Raw genomic sequence first — 16979 nt, forward strand, 5'->3', positions numbered from 1 at the left:
TCCTCAGTTCACCCTGAAATTACGCAGTTCTGAACAAGAAGACAATTAATTCAGTTTATCAATAAATCTTTAACTTTTCCTGTACCTAGGGCTATTCAGCATACCGTAATACTTAATCTAATACTTCATAACTGACTGATACAATAATAAACAAGCTATTTATTGCCCTTAATCCTCTTATGAACGATACATCTGTTGACATTTGATGACAATGAAACAGGAGGGAAATATTTTTTTTCAAAAAAGGCTCATCTTCCCAGGAGATCAAAGGAGCTACAAATAGTGCAACCCAGCAAAAGGAAGTCTGAGGGATAAACAACACAGCACAGCGTTTAGCAGTCTGTTTTCATACTAAGAAAGAAATTAACAGCCTGCTCAGCTGATGACACAGGACTGCTCTGCAGCCTGATCCAAGAGCCTCAAAATCCAGCTAGCGTGTAACTGAGACAAATTTTTGACTCCCTTGCCTCTAAGTGTAGCAATAAATACAAGAAGTTAGTGTTTGAATATGGTAGAACAGTGTTTGAATATTGCCGGTAGCAACTCTCCATCATAAAAACACATTTCTACAGCTTACAGTCCACGCACACCCACCTCCCAAACACCTCTGCACTTCTGGTCATTCAGCCACAAGCAAGAAAAACAGTATTTCTATTGGAAGTTACAAAAGGGCTGTAGCACAGATTTGATTTAAATACTAATGCACTCTCTAATACCATTACAGCTATAAACATGGCTGAAGAGATAATAAGAAGGAAGGCCAACTTTTCATTAGAGATTGGAGAGCATAGCCTGTACATCACTGCTTCTTTTTGATCATGAAAATGGTGGGATTTCTCTTTTCTGTTTATGTGCTGCTTTAGCAGACACAAATGAGAATCTTGTCTTTCCTAGGCAGGGATGCAGCACTGGGGCTATCTATTTCTCAGCACTTATTTTCTTCTTTCTGCTCCAATTTATCTTTCTCCTCTGCAGCGTTTGCTTTTGCACTGATTTCTTCATTTTTCACTTACTGGGGACTTTTCTCATTTCACTGATTTCACTCCTGCATAACTTCTTTCATAAAGAAATCCAGAATTATAAACTCCAAAGGAAAATATCTATTATGCCATTTAATAGTAGGCTGAAAAAAAATACTTGAACAAAGCACACAAGCAGAAAAAGACTAAGATGTTTGTGTTTTACATGACCATTTTTTGCAGAACTTTGTAGATATTTATCACTTATCGAGTCTACTCCAGTTTTGTCTCACGGATCCATTATTTTTAATTAAAAACCATTCTTCATTACTTTGTCTTAAGAGACAGCAGTCTGAAGTCTAATTTGGAAAACAGTATTTCAAAATCATGTAAAAAAGTAGTGCCTGTTGCGTTGAATTCAGAGAATGGGAAATAAGAGTCTGTTTTAAAAGCTGCTAACCACACAGCACTGCTTTAAGACGACCCCCCATGCTTCAGTTCACTTCTGCACACAGCCCTACCAGCTTCCAGTGAAGAACTCCTCTCCTGGTGTGTGCAAGAGGAAGAGGAGCCAACCCTGCATCAGGCAACCAACACACCCTGCTGTCATGCTACTCAGATCACTTCTTTGGCAGCCCTGGGTGTTTCACTTGCTCCCTCCTCCCACAGAAGAATGAACACAGAACTAATGTACCCGCTCCAATGACATTAACCAACCCACCCAATTAAAATGCACTTTCAGTTTAAGTAAGTCTTAATACTTGCCATTAATCATCACCACCTCCATACTAAACTTCATCTTCCATCTCTAATTACTGTGTTATTGTTGCAGTGTCATTTGAAACATGATATATGGATGGATTTACATCTTCAGTGCAACATATCTTCTGACAAGCATTTACAGATCAAGATCACTGAAACAAGAAAAATTCTACATGATACCATTAGCACAAAGAGGCAATATGCAACATGTAAAAAACAGACAAACTTCTACACCAACTTCACTCCTCTAAGCAAATAGTTGATGTACTTTATATCTGAGTAAAAAAAAAAAAAAAAAAAGCTTCTTCCTCCATAATACAAACCATAAAATTCCTATTGTCTATTTTTACCTCTCATTAAACTCTCAGATACCCTACTGGTCCTCCACTCGAAAAATCAAAGCTACTCTGAGAACAATCAGCTGCTTTACCACTTGCCAACTTGTACTTCCTAAACGCTGCAGATCGCTGCTGTTTGACTATATGCTATGGGTGACCAAGAGGGCTTGACCTGAGAGTCAGCTCTTATCTGACCCAAATTCGGGATTCAGTGAGGGCACTGAAAGCACTTCCTGCTTTCAGATGGAACACCACCTCTCACTCTAAGGCAGAATGATTAGGGAAGTGAGGACCTGCTCATCCCTCCATCCCAACGCGCACTCAGTGCCAAAAATTCAATTAGTTAAAATGAGCAGAAAACATAATTTATTATTAATCAAACAGATTACCAGAAAGAAAAAATAAAAAAGTAATTTAACTGATCAAGCCCTGTAAAAGGCTGGAGCAAAGGTTTCATTCAGACAGCTGCCTTCACCAAAGGCTGCACTGAAGCAGAGCGTTATCTGTTAGATAAACACACAGTGCTTTACAAAGCCCAGTAATAACAAGGCAGCCACCAGCCTCCATTTGTCAGATCAGCTCCTGCTGGCTGGCATCTCGCACAGTTTACTATTTAATTCATTCTGAAAAGCAGCATGTAATAAGCTATCCTGACATATATTTATTGGGTGCTCTTCACAGCACAAGTGCTGTTAAATTGCCTCCTGCACATCAAATTTTCACCATCAGTATTTTCAAATTGCAAAGACTTGAGAGTCTTCAGCTCTAAAAGTGAGTACCCGAGCCCTGGAGCTGCCAGGCTGTTAGAAAAGCAGGGTCTTTGAATAAAACACACTGCCAATAGTAAGTTGGCCAGTAATGCTGCTTCCCATACCCCCAGCAGGCATGATTACAGAAGCAGTACATAGGTTTTCATTAAAATCACTGAGGATATTAGGGTGTTTACAGAAGGCTTGCGTTTACGACCTTTTATTTTGGATGAGCGAAGATGGTCTGAAAGACTATTTCCAAGTTTAATGAATTTGATAAAAATGTCATTAACTGTTTTTTTGTTGTTTTTTTTTCCTTGATTTCATTAGTTGTTCAAATCTTCCTGCCGCAACAGAACCCCATGCAGAGACCAAGAGGTCCCCTATTGGAAAGATTAGCATAATACATTTTAAAAAACAAAACAATAAAACAACCAACCAACCAAAAACCTACACTGAACAAGGGATGCTTCATATTCAGCACAAATGTTGGAAGTTCTGAACCCTCAATCTTCTCAGAATTATGACTCGACTCAGCAGTGAGACTGACAGGTCTCAGGTCACCATGCTGCTCCACTCTTTTGCAGCCTTTAGAGAATGCAATTCTGCAGGTAGAAACCTGCAGTGCAGCAGTTTGAAATGGCATTATTAACATTCTAAAGGCACTTTATAACTTTGCTTTGGTCTTTCAGTCCAAAAGTTACTTTGATCTGAAAAAGATAGTAAGTTGGTACTGCATGGATTAATGGGAGAATCAGAAAAGAACAAAACAAAACTGTAAAGTATTTTGTGAAATGCAACTGGAAAGCAGAACTCTAAAAGGTTTGACTCTGAAACTAGATGAGAGAGCACAGAGTTTTCCTTCAGTGCCAAATCAGTTTCTCTCCTCATCTCATACTACAGCTTGGTGGGAGAAGGCTCCTGCTGGGTGATGTGCATAAGTTTGCTGTGGTTGGACATCCTGAGCAAACCAATCTCTTCCTCGCTAAGCTTCCTCCCAAGAGCCATCCTGTGCTCCCGTACACTGCATGGCTCCAACGAGGGCAGCCTAAGGTGGAGGGGGAACAGGGGCAGAACTTGCACATCTCTTCCTTGGCAGATTTCAGATAAAGTCATTTGCTAAACATTAAGATCCAAATTAAACCCAACTGATGCTCATTACAATTAAGCGTTGTCTTCCCTGCCAAGATGCATGAGACAGGTTTTTCTATAAAGCCTTCTTACCAAATGAATTCTATACAGGAGTACAGTGGCACTAACACAAAACCATTAAAACGAATGTCTCCAGCAAACAGTTTTCTTGGCTTTCGCACATTACATTGAAATTCAACAAGAAGGGAAAAAAAAAAAAAAAAAAAAAAAAATTAACTTAGTAATGGACTTAGGAAGAGAAAAAATACACAGGTTGATACAAAGTTTAAGTTCCAAATAAAAGATGAAGCTTTGCCATTTTGTACCCCAGCATGGGGAATACCAAACAAGCTAAATTCTTGTTCATGCTTTATCTGGAAAGAAGATAGTAACCAAGACAATTCTGTACATCAGGAACTTGAAACCAAGCACAAATTGCAGCCATTCTTCAGTTATGACTGGGTCATCTCCATTCAAGGGTAGACATCAGCACCTAAATTATCCATTTCCCTTCCCTCCTTCTTCAACATCTCCAAACCAAAATATCTGTTTTATGATTTTAACAAGATGAGCATCTCATACAACCATAGCATTAGTAGAGAAAATGAAAAAAAGTACACTTTGCAAGCTGAAAAGAAATGCAGTATTTCTGGCGTGATAACACACTGCAGCAAACAAGGCAGAAAAAAAACCCAAGAAGTACCCTCTGCTCTGTGACTCCATCCCACATGGGATCCCAATGGGGCTGGTTTTGCTCTCCTTAGAAGAAAAAAGCTGACTTTAATTTCTACTTAGAAAACAGAAGCTGGCAGTATTGGGCTTTCATGCAGAAAAGGAAGTTGACTTAAGCTGAGAAGCAGTTTTTACACAAAGGACTTCAAGAGAGGAAAGAAAAGGTAGCTTACCTTATAAGCTGCACGGTTCACAAGGGCTCCTAAATCATCCAGAGGTAATTCAGATGGTTGTTGGCCTATAGTAACTGCATTCATCTCCTGAACATGCATCAAACTTGTTTCCAGTGGATAAAAATCCTACTTAGAAACTGCTGCATAGAATTTAATTTGGCTTGAGCGTGTTTTTATTTATCACCTTCCCCCCCTTCTCCTTTGATGAAGTACATAACAGAGCCCTGTGATCTCTGAAATGCACTACTTAATATTTATGGAGCACTCTAGCAGGAAAATGATGCATATTAGTAAAGTTGCACCATGACAACTGCTCACAAAGAATATTTCCTTGGCTTTTCAACTCATGGTCCTTTCTCCTCCTGGGTCACACAATTAATTCCTTAGTTTCTGATCTTGCAGTCATTAAAGCATCCCTCATCACTTATAGCTCATCTGACCTGGCCATACATCTACATTAGCAGGCTGTATTGATAGCAGCTTTGTTGAAGCTACTGTTTTAAAACACACCGAAGTAGGCTCAGAGTATGTCAGCTTCCAAACTTGTTTAACTGCTTAGATAAGTCAATGAGACTTGTTCTAAGAAGTTTAAAGCTGCTGACAGAAGTCAATATTTGCAAAGAAGGAAGCAGTATTTTACTGGACTCCATTATATGATTGCGGTAGTGGAATTCAATTTAGCTTAATTCTCTGAGTTTAGAGCTCTGCATTAGTGCCAACCACTATGAAAGAAAAGGGGCTTTAATGTCAGTTCACTTCTGAGAGGATGTTTTAGAACCACATACAGTTTTCCAATTCTTAAGTGTTTCATCCAGCAGTCAAATGAGCCACAAGGCCATATATTTTTTCAGTTCTTTGTGCTTATGGTATCACTTTTAGAATTAAGGGCCAGGATCTCTAGTCTCAGACCACTGCTTTCTTTCATCTCCTACACCAAAAACTATTGCAAGTAAATTGCATCTGATTTTTGCTTCTTGGTTTACACAACACAAGGCATTCCTATGGCAACATTAACAAATTGAATTCCATCTAGAGAGCTTAACTCCTAAAGAGGAATGGATCAGCTTCCTAGTACTTTTTGTGTATATGCACTCCTAGTTTTATTTGCTTAGAATTTATTTAACTGCCAACTACTCAGCACTTTATATATGCAGTAGTGCTATACCCAGATATTTGTTGTCAAGGCGTTACTATCAACATTTGTCACAGAAAGCATGCTAATATAATATTTAACCTTCTTGAAGCATCTTTTTATTAAGCAGGACTTTTTTCAGTCAGTTGGATGTCCTATATAGATAAGGGATGAAAGTAGGAACATCACAGCACTGCTCCAGCTTTGCAAGATGACCTCAGTGGACTCTGCTAGGATTCTCACTGCAGAAGTGTATGCAGCTAACAGTAAGAAAACCCACAGAGAGCTTAATTTACACAGCGCCAATGAAGGTATGTCAAAGCTGCAGATGTTAAAGTTGAATTACAGTCCAATTTGATACAAAGAACTTTACGAACTAAGCTAAAAGACTGAACTAAACCAAACTGTTAACAGAAGGAACTATAACAATGTCATGCAGCTTCCTGAAATTCACTTCAACTGATCTTTCACTTCACCAGTGCTCAGACTTTGAAGGGTGAACAATACTTCAATGCAAGAGGGGAGCTGAAGCTCCCCAGCAGTTCAGTACACACATCGTGCTTTATCCAGTTGTTCACAGCAAACAGCTTGGGATGGAGGAACACAAGAAACATGAGACACCAAACTGTCTAAGAACAAGAGAAGTTCTGCCTTTTAAAGAGTGTTAGAAGCAATCTGGTGTTCAGGGTACTTGGCCCAGCTGCTCTGGACAGAAGCAAGCACTTACAGACCTTGTAACCACACTGCAATGCAGTTACTTGCAAACAGCTTACTTGAAGTGCAACAGTGACAGCCCCTACACAACAAAGGCTTTATTAAAAACCAACAAAAACCTACATAAGAATTAACAAATATCTCACCCAGCAGGAATGCTGTTCTCTGCAGCTTCTCACTGGGCTTCTGGGACTATTTTTAGCTATTTTGGAACATATGAACTAATCCAAATGGTCACGAAATTACCACAAGAAAATCCCTTGAGATTTATCATTTTGAAGTGCAATTCAACAGCTCATTTCATCTTAGGAAACACTGTACTTCAGACAGCAACGCTCAGCAACTGCAGTGAACAAGTCTTATTGAAACAATGCTAAGTTTTAATTTATTTTCTGCAGTGATTACACTTCACCAGACTCTTCAGGGGGTACACATGTATACAAGTACACAAATGATTTCCATATTACCATGCAATGTGTCTGGTATTTTTGGTTGTTTTGCTTTTGGGTGTGTGTTGGTGCACACAGTAAGAATTACTTTATCCCTCAGCACGTGCAAACGGACAGAAGTTTCAGTCAAACAGAAGTTACACCATACCAGAGTCAGATTCACAGCAATCTAGAAACTCCCTTGAAAAATCTTCTTCCCTTTAATCCTAATGTATTTCAGAAACAACCACAACTCAGACATATCAAATTAGTTACCTAAAGAGAGACAAGTTTTTCAAACGTTGCCTGATACATATCCCTTAGGATACATTGCAGTGGAAAAGTACTACTGAAATGCTTTCAGTGCACAGACGTACAATTAAGCTGTCCTTTCCTCAAAGGCAAACCAAGGGTTCTCACAGTACACAGCAAATACACTTAAGCATATCGCGCTCTTTCTGAAATAGCATTTCTGAAACCTCCCCGCTCAGAAATGCTGATAGTAGTTTTTCTTCTGTAGTGGGACCTCACATTCCCAATTATAAGGTCAGACCTTGAAATGCTGCACAGAGCTGTGCTACTTCATGCATGTGTTGGAGATGTGACCATAGCATTTTAATTTTAGAGTCCCCTTCGTGACAGATCAATGCTGCTCCCAGACAGAAGAAAAACAGCCCTCCAGTAACCATCTACATGTCTACAGAACCACAGTACCACATATTTTCTGCTTGAACAGACTTAATAGAAGGCAACTGTAGAAACAGCCATCAAAAAGGACAGCACCAAAGATGCATCACCCAAGAATAAATTCATGGTTACCAACAAGCCACCACTTGGTGCAGTGGTAGTCTATATTCAGATTATTTTCTTTAATGCAGAAAAGCACATCTGTCATTTTCAGTTTGTTTGGTTTTTTGTTTTGTTTTGTTTTTAATAACAACATCATCTTCAGCTACTTAAATGTTGATTTCAGCTTTGTTCAGGGAGACCACAGTGACTCGATATGAGGGTCAGAAGTAAGCACAAAGCAAGTATTTCTGGGTGTTAGAAGAAGACAGCCTTCCACAAACTTACTTTCTTCTGTTTTCAATTCCTTTCAAAGGGATGTACAATGGGACACAGGCACTCAATGTCAAAATATACAGCTCCTGAAATGGATGCTCTTGATTCATCTATACAATGCAATGCACAATGAGTGCATCAACTATTAACAAATGGAAACCAGAAAAATAACATTTGCTTAAAATTTTGCTCCATAGCAGCTGATTCAGAGCATCACCTTTGCAAGTAAAAATTACCAGAAAGCCATTGGGTGTTTCTTCATTTGCAGGTCTGATAAGCTCAGCTATCTGATGTGCTGTGGAAAAACAAAGCTCTGTCAGAAGACATCCAGTTCATGCTGCCCTGCTACCTTGCAGATATCACATCTATATTGGAATGCCTACAATATCAGTACTTGCTTGTGTACCAAAATCCAGGTAAGTCTTAAAATGGAATAAAACAATTTTTATATAGATACATATTTACAATATCTTCATCTAACTCCTCAACCAGTGACCCTGAATTTCTCTGGCAAAAACAAACCAAAAAGCCCCGCAAGGTAGACAGAAGCTTTGAGCAGACTCCAACTCCCATACATCATTTCTGTGCTATGCAGAATGACTCTCTCCACGTCTACACCACATCACGTCACCCCTTATGGTTTGCTTTTCTGCACTCCATATTGAGTGACTCCTGGCTTAAATAACAGCTCCTTGCTTGTGAACTTCTCAACAGTTAGATAATAATATTTAATAAGCATTTAAGCCTTAATTCTCCTCTTCCCCAACTTCCTAAAAATAGTGATGAATCTTTGCCATGTGCTTCCTTTCTCTGGCCTTCATAAAGTTCACTTAATAATCTATAGCATACAGTAAGTTCTCCTAATAGTGCCAGCTCTTTCTCTCAAAAAAGAATGCACATCTGGTCCATCACAGCTGCCTTCACAAGACAGCCCGTGGCCCTCATGCTTTTTCTTCCCATGGAACACTGCAGATGTGTGAGGCTTGGAATGGTGACAGTGCAGAGGCAGTGTTCAGCCAGCAAATGTTTCTCTTGTTTTCATGTATTTATGAAAAGATAGAAAACTGAAAATAAGTAGAATTGTTTCCAGGATGAGCACAGGACGCAGCACAAGTTATTAACCCCTCAATTCAAATAGCAGCCCTTGAAACAAACAGCACATCTTTCTGCTTCTGAAGGAGCGATTAGCTTCCCGATGACTGCATAAGTGAGGCTTTCTGCAAACTGAAAGGACGTTGGTTATCACAGCTCACCACGCTGCCAGCACCAGGAGTTAACACATCTGCAGTATGGATTACATTTATACAGGGCTTTTACTCATTGCACCTCAAATTGCTTCTCACAAAACAAGAGATAATATCCCTTTCAAAGCAACGTAAACACACAATTCATCAATCAGGGAGCTTGCAAACATTTTCAGAGCCAGGACCAAAACTCACTGACAGTTACGAGTTTCCCCAAGAAACACAACCTAAGGAACTGCAGCTCACTGTGTAGATAAGATGTTGTGCGTAGCAGACAAAAATCAATATATCACAGCAAACATACATTAAGTAGGAATTCAATAAGTCTATTTCACTTTTGCTAGCTTAAAGCTCACTTAGTTTCTCCCAGTTTTACGTTTGGAAATGAAGGGTTTTCTGAGCGTTAGCCTCCTCATAGGCTGAATCCAGATGGTTCTCACTCAGTTTTAAAATCTATTGCTGCCATTTCAGCGTTTAAGGAAGATGAGAGAAAAGATATATCTTACTATGTTATGCTAAGCACTTCGATGTAGAAAATCTCAATATTCAGTTCCACTAAAGTAACATGCTTGTCTTCTCCAAGATGTAAATAATAAGATTGCTCATACTTTTCTTTTTATTTCTTTTTTTTTTTTAAAGGGTTTCATGCAATTGTTGGAATGCTGACAGACCATCAGAAGCAGATGATGGAAACCATCACTAGCTTTATTGTGCAGTACTTCAGTGCTTTTCCTTGGGTAGCCACCAGGAGCTCTGCCTTTCACATTTACAAAACATAGAATGCACCTTTCTAAGCACTGCAATTCATCATTTCATTCCTCTTTAAAAGATAGACTTATCACAGCTTATTATCACTAAAGAAGATATTGAGCATTTCACAAACATCAGTTAGCATGTCAAAGTGAGCATACTTCAACAGACAACCCACCCAGGTCTCAAGATTTTAATCTTCTTTCTCCCACAGCTCCCAAAGTTGGAAATTTGTTACTGAAATAAACAAGTTTAAGAGCTTCTCCTGCAAATCCCTGTGGCGCCTGATACTACAAGCAACATCCCACGGCCCTCTCAGTCCTCTGATCTGAGCCCCACTGGCACCACATACAAACCATGAGAACTGCTCCCTACCTGTGAAACAGTGGGATGCACAGAAACATTAAGAGCACTTAAATTTATTTGAAATTACCACAATCCTCCTCCTCCTCCATTATTATCCTTCCATGAATTCGATTTACTTAAATTAATAACCAGGACACCTTTTTTTTTAACTCTTAAAACTCTATTTTGGCCTCATAAGATGAGCACCTCATCAAGCTTGTGACAGCAATTTCTAACTGTAGTGTGAGCCTGTTGCACCGAGTTTAAAATTTATAAAAGAAAGCATTATTCACTCTTATTTAAAATCTGTTTTATTTATTTAAATCTCTAGACTATTTAACTTCTAGTTACCAGCATTAATATACTCCACCTACGTGCCTTGCAAGCCAAATGTTGTGAAAGAGGAATTCACAAGGAATTAAATTAGAAGTTCTAACCAGCTGAGAAGCAAAAGTCAAATTATATATGCAAGCTATTGGTTTTTAGTAAAGCTGTACAAGTGTGGAAGAAGTTGGCCATGAATATTCATTCCAATTTCCTCATGAGCTTAAATGCTGCCACAGTTAAAACCTCTCCCAGCCCACTTTCAATTACATTACCATTCATGAGCTTTACTAATCATACTGAAGCAGCAAAAACCAAAATTAGAAGAACAGGAACCCCACAAATACTGTAATAAAGAAAAGTCAGGACAGAATTTCATTTGCATCCCTAAGAGTGGGACTCCTGCTCAGGTCCCACCAGTTTTACCCAGCACGGACTAGAAACACCACTCATGTTCTGTTGCTGGCAGGAAAGCAGTCAACATCTGAGAAGATAAGTGAGAACACATACAGAACGTTACCCAAAGGAAAGATTTGTGTTGCAATTTGTGGTTGGCTGTGTGCTCAGAAATGACTGGCAAGGTTTATTTTCACCATTTAGCATTGTAGTATTAGAGGTAACTTAAAGGAGATAAAAGAGAACTTGTACTTAAAATTAGCAATTAGCACATGAATTGCAAATTTAGGATAAATTAACACATGTGACTATCTACTTAATTCCAGCTAACTTCAAAAGTTATTCAATTGCACTTCTATCCATTGATTAAGTGGGTAGCAATAGGATCAATTAAGTTAAAATACGCTGTGGAATGCTTGTTTTTTAAATGACAAAACCCAACATGGTAAATTAGCAGTCAACGATCTACAGCAGGGGCACAAATTCCTCGGCCCCTGGTCGTAAGAAAAGCCACCACCACCACAAACACCCACATGTTTGGATGCCAAATTTCTGTAAATCGTTTCAAAGTTATGGAAACTAACATAATTGCTTTCTTGTCTTATCTTTAAAAAAAACAAACAGAGAACGTGCAGATCAAGTCATCAGTTACACAAAAAAAGAAAAAAGTATCCTAATAATTATAATCAATGTCTTTAAATTAGATGCCAAAATACACTCTGGTTTCCCTACACAGAAGAGTCTTAACTAGTCACAAGATATAACAATATTCCTGGCTATAGAACACCGCAGATACATGCTTATTGCAAAGTACCATCACAAAACCCCCTTGGACAGTTTCCCAGAAGAAACAGAATTTTCTTGTTTTCCAAGTAAAAAATAAAATAAAAAATCAGATTTTTGGAGCTATTCTCTTGCAAACAATTAAGTTCTTAGACTTCCAACATACGTGCAGAGACACCAGTTTCTACAACCACAGGTTTGTAAAAGTTTCCACTGCCTCTTGTTCTTAAAATCAGGCTTGCTTCAGGTGAGAGACAAATGAGAAGCGCATGCAGGCATATTTGGATTATTCAAAGTTTGCAGCATTTGTAAAAAAGATTTGTTTGCAGTTTATTTTTCATAGACAGATGCATACCTGCCAAACTGCTGTGCCTTTTGCTTGGTGACTCATGCAGTTGGGTTTGTCAGTATGGAGAAGAGCAAACAAACCCATACCACACACATACTCAGGGCAAGAGCTTCTACCAGCCAGGCAACTGAACAGGAGATCTTCATTGGTTAGTTAGGATGAGGTACTAACCCTCAAAGCTTCAGTAGCTGTGGACTCTTCTGCACAAGATACACAGTGCAGACAGTTACGCTGCCTCTCCTACTGACGCCCCCTCTCTAAACAAAGCTCTACACCAGCAGTTTTAGTATTGAAACTTCCATTTACTCCAGGCTGTCCTGGGAAAAAAAAATAAATACACGGACAAGGTCCAACCTAACATTCTTACTAAAGGGCTTTACAAAGTTCCAAAAGTTTTACAAAGAAAGAATAGGCTTAAGAGCCTTTACAAAAGCCCTCCAAATAACAGTTCTAAGTTTGCATGCAGTAGCCAGAATTCAAGGGGTGAAGGCAGGGTAGGTTGGCTACACAGCAGCAGGAGAATCAAGATATCTTCTCTCACGGGACACAGATGCACTGGCCTTTCCTACATCTTCAGGGATCTTGCATCCTTGCATTTTCAGAGGCTGGAGTCACAAAGCCAAATGTAATGTTGCACCAGTATATCCCAAAGAACAAGACTGAGCTCCACTGAGAGGAGACAGAGCCAACGTATGACTGAAAGGGACCATGCCCCTCCCTTACCATCTTGCAAAACATCTCTGAAGAATAGCTGTAATTTGGATTCACAAAGAAGTAGGAAAACAGACCACAGCGCAATAAAACACTCTGCATACTTTTCTTTCATGCTGGAGAAGGCTGTGGGGAGAGCAAGATGTTTGAAGACTTCATCATTGCATTGGAACAGATAATTAGGCAATTAAAACTATGAGAAGTGAACAAATTACCAGTTCCAGATGAATTGCTTTGCAGAACAGAAATGGGAGAAGTGAGAAAACAGAAATGAGAGCCGCTGGCAAGCGTTTTAATAGCGCAAGTGAAAGAGGGGCAGCTCGGGAACAAAGGTGAAAGGGCAGTTAATTTGCAGAAGCTTATCTGCTCCTCTGAAGGAACATTTTGAAGGGGCCAGCCCCTAAAAGAATCTTATTTTTCATGTGCTGATAATCAGAACACACTAGCAAACCCAAGAGGTCTCATTCAAGAAACCAGATGAGGTTTAACAAAAGCAAGTGTAAAGTCTTGCATCTATGGAGGAATAATTGCATGCACCAGTACAGGTTGGGGGATGAGCTGCTGGAGGGGAGCTCTGCGGAGAGGGACCTGGGTGTCCTGGTGGATGACAGGTCGGCCATGAGCCAGCAGTGTGCCCTTGTGGCCAAGAGGGCCAATGGCATCCTGGGGTGCATTAAAAAGAGCGTGGCCAGCAGGTCGAGGGAGGTGATCCTCCCCCTCTACTGGGGGTACTGCGTCCAGTTCTGGGCTCCCCAGTACAAAAAAGACAGGGATCTCCTGGAAAGAGTCCAGCGGAGGGTCACAAAGATGGTGAAGGGCCTGGAGCATCTCTGCTATGAGGAAAGGCTGAGTGAACTGGGTCTGTTCAGCCTTGAGAAAAGAAGACTGAGAGGGGACCTGATCCAGGTCTATAAATATCTAAGGTGTGGGGGGCAGAATGGTGAGGCCGGACTCTTTTCAGTGGTGAGTGGAGACAGGACAAGGGGAAACGGACAGAAACTGCAGCATAGGAAGTTCTGCACCAATGTGCGCAAGAACTTCTTTACAGTGAGGTGACGGAGCACTGGAACAGGCTGCCAAGGGAGGTGGTGGAGTCTCCTTCTCTGGAGATGTTCAAGACCTGCCTGGATGCCGACCTGTGCGACCTGGTGTAGGGAACTGCTTTGGCAGGGGGGTTGGTCTCCATGATCTCTGGAGGTCCCTTCCAACCCCTACAATTCTGTGATTCTATCTTCATTTTTTGGTCACCCCACAAGGCTCTCCTGCACTGTGTTCCTAATGCCATCAGTATCTCCTGACATACACACAGAAGATGTGTTTAACCATTCTGCTCCATAAGAAACATCAATAAATTCATTTTGAGCACTTACATTTCTTGATCCCATGGCACTTAGGATAAACCACCATTTCATATTCTGTCCCTACTGGGGAATAAAAGGACATAAGAATCTCACATGAAACCAGTTAGTTGACATAACTGTGCTGCAGAGACACAAGGAATGCATAGAGTGTAGCTAGCATAGCTAAGGATTGCCTCTTGTTCAACTGCAGAATAGAGCATCTCGCACTCCAAAAAGCCTCAAGAAATCCAAGTTAAGAATGAATCCTGAGCTTTGCAAAGGATTTTCCTCATGTGTTAAAAATAATATTAAAAAAAAATTAGACAATATTTAGACAACAAGACAAGAATGGGATGAAGAACATGGAAGATACAGCTTGTTAAAAAAATACAGAATACACAACAAGTTTCTACTTCACTGCTTTACATCCCGAAGTTTAACTAAGAGAAATACAAAACAATAACCTTTAGGATTAATGTATAAGCAAACATCAACTTAAAACACGCAACCAACCTCCTGATGAAGATTTCTGATCACTTTCTTTCTAGGTAAGAGCTTCACAGCTAACGCTATCAAAATGCTCATCTTAATTAAAGGAGGTCTCTAATACCTAGAAAACAAACTCATTCACATGAGTGAATCTGACTCCTCCAGTACAAAGACAAGCAGATCAGTAGGGGGAAAAAAAATGTTTATGAGTTTTAAATTCTTTGAATCCAAGAAAGCCACCCTTATCTAATCCAAACAGCTTGAAATGAGACATTACCATAGGACAGATGTATGTAAAACTCTGATTGCTTTGGCTGCCAAAGAGAAAAGCAATGACAGCACAACTCTGGCGTCTTTCAGAATGGGGAAAAGCCATGTACATTCACTTTCTCTGTGATTTCTAGTTCACTCTCCAGTGCTATTCTGCTGTCAAACTCAAATGCTCATGTGTCTCATTGCCAAAGCAAGACAAGCAGTACAGAAACAAGAAACAAGAGAAAACAAGTGAACTGCACATGTAGGGAAACACTACCAGAACACAGATTTCCTCTTTTCTGAAGAGGAGCTAAAGAAAACAGCAGTTTATTTATCCATCACAGAGCAGGATACAACTTACATTCCATCTTCTCCTGAGAAAAGCACAAATAAAAATCAAGTACAACAAACACACCTGACTGACATACGAATTTCAATGGAAAGGATGAGGTCTTGCAGCAGCACTGTATCACTACTCTCTCTTCTTCAGCGATGGCAATAAGATATATTTGAATCTCTCCCTTATTTAAGTGTTCTGGCATTAATCATGAATTATAACCAACATCTGACAGCTCCTTTCTTTGACAATCTTTTACAAGTTTTTAATCTTTAATCTGCTGCTGTTTGGCAATCTATAGATGACAAGAAAAATGCGGAAAAAGAATGAGTAAATATACGAAGATTAAATTTTAAACTGATCGAGGTTTTTCAAGAGCCTCTTCGTAGCCTTGATACAAAAGAGAGCATTTTCAGGTTTTGTCTTAGATTGCCAGAGTAACTTGTGCGTTTTCCCCAGTTCCTATGAAAATGACGTGCCCATGGCAGGGGGGTTGGAACAGGATGGTCTTTCAGGTCCCTTCCAGCCCAATCTATTCTATATTTATGATTATATTTCAGTTTTTGGTACTTCCATGCTTTCTACTTTCAAAGTCCCCTCAGTCTGTTTTTGCTTATCCTAAGAAACAACTCGAACACCAAAACTCATGTAGGAACACACGTGTTTCAGACAGCTGCACACCACCACAGAAGATTCCAACAGTATTCAGAAAATTAATGCTTCTTTCTTTTATATAATGACTGTGAAAGCATTATGAAAACGTCTTACACAGATCTCTCCTATGATAGTTGGTTTGAGTTTTCTTAAAAATCCTAAACACAAAAACCTCGGCCAAGTTCCTAAACTTTGTTCACATGTGAACAGACCAGCAGCAGTCAGACGCAGTGCAGTTCTGCTATCAGGGATACCCAGCAGATCACTGCTCATTTACTCACCTGCTGTAGGTGTTGCTCAGAAGCATCACTGCAAAAGAAGAGAGCAACAAAAACAGTGTGGTAACTTACCTCAGCACACCGTGATTGGAACGCCTTGATTTACAAAGAAAAACAGACCATTTCTTCTGGTTATTGTTTGCATTTAATTGAGGACAGTGTAATCAAGATTGGTGCTGCTCCACCTGCACGTGGTAAAAGTGCACTGGGTGTGGGTGAACGACAAATGGAGTTAAACAGAAGATACCAACACGCGCTGAGCAGTCACCTAGCTTTACAACCAAGGAATACGCTTGCTTCCAACAGCTCACAGAAACGCTGAAGCACAAACAAGACGACAGAGAAGCACTGATCTGCCCGCAATCCTGAACTCTAACCTGCAGCTCCGCACCTCCTCCCTCCAGAAACGTCTCCGGCAGGCTGCAGCTGCCGGGTACGGACACAAGGTTACAAACCACACCAATTGCAAGCAACTACCAAAAGGCTTTACGGTACAACTACGGTCCCCACGCAGGAACTTCTCCAAAGCAATCAGTCGTGGGGG

General features: G+C 40.0%; 1 protein-coding gene across 2 annotated transcripts in view; it reads right to left on the minus strand.

The window, feature by feature from the left end:
- KCNIP1 (potassium voltage-gated channel interacting protein 1) overlaps window positions 1-16979 on the minus strand; it is a 319154-nt gene that overhangs the window by 301693 nt on the left and 482 nt on the right. The window lies entirely within an intron of this gene.

The sequence above is a fragment of the Lagopus leucura genome, unplaced genomic scaffold (genome assembly GCF_019238085.1).
Source record: "Lagopus leucura isolate 7727_CA_CO unplaced genomic scaffold, USGS_WTPT01 Super-Scaffold_100027, whole genome shotgun sequence".
Lineage (NCBI taxonomy): Eukaryota > Metazoa > Chordata > Aves > Galliformes > Phasianidae > Lagopus > Lagopus leucura.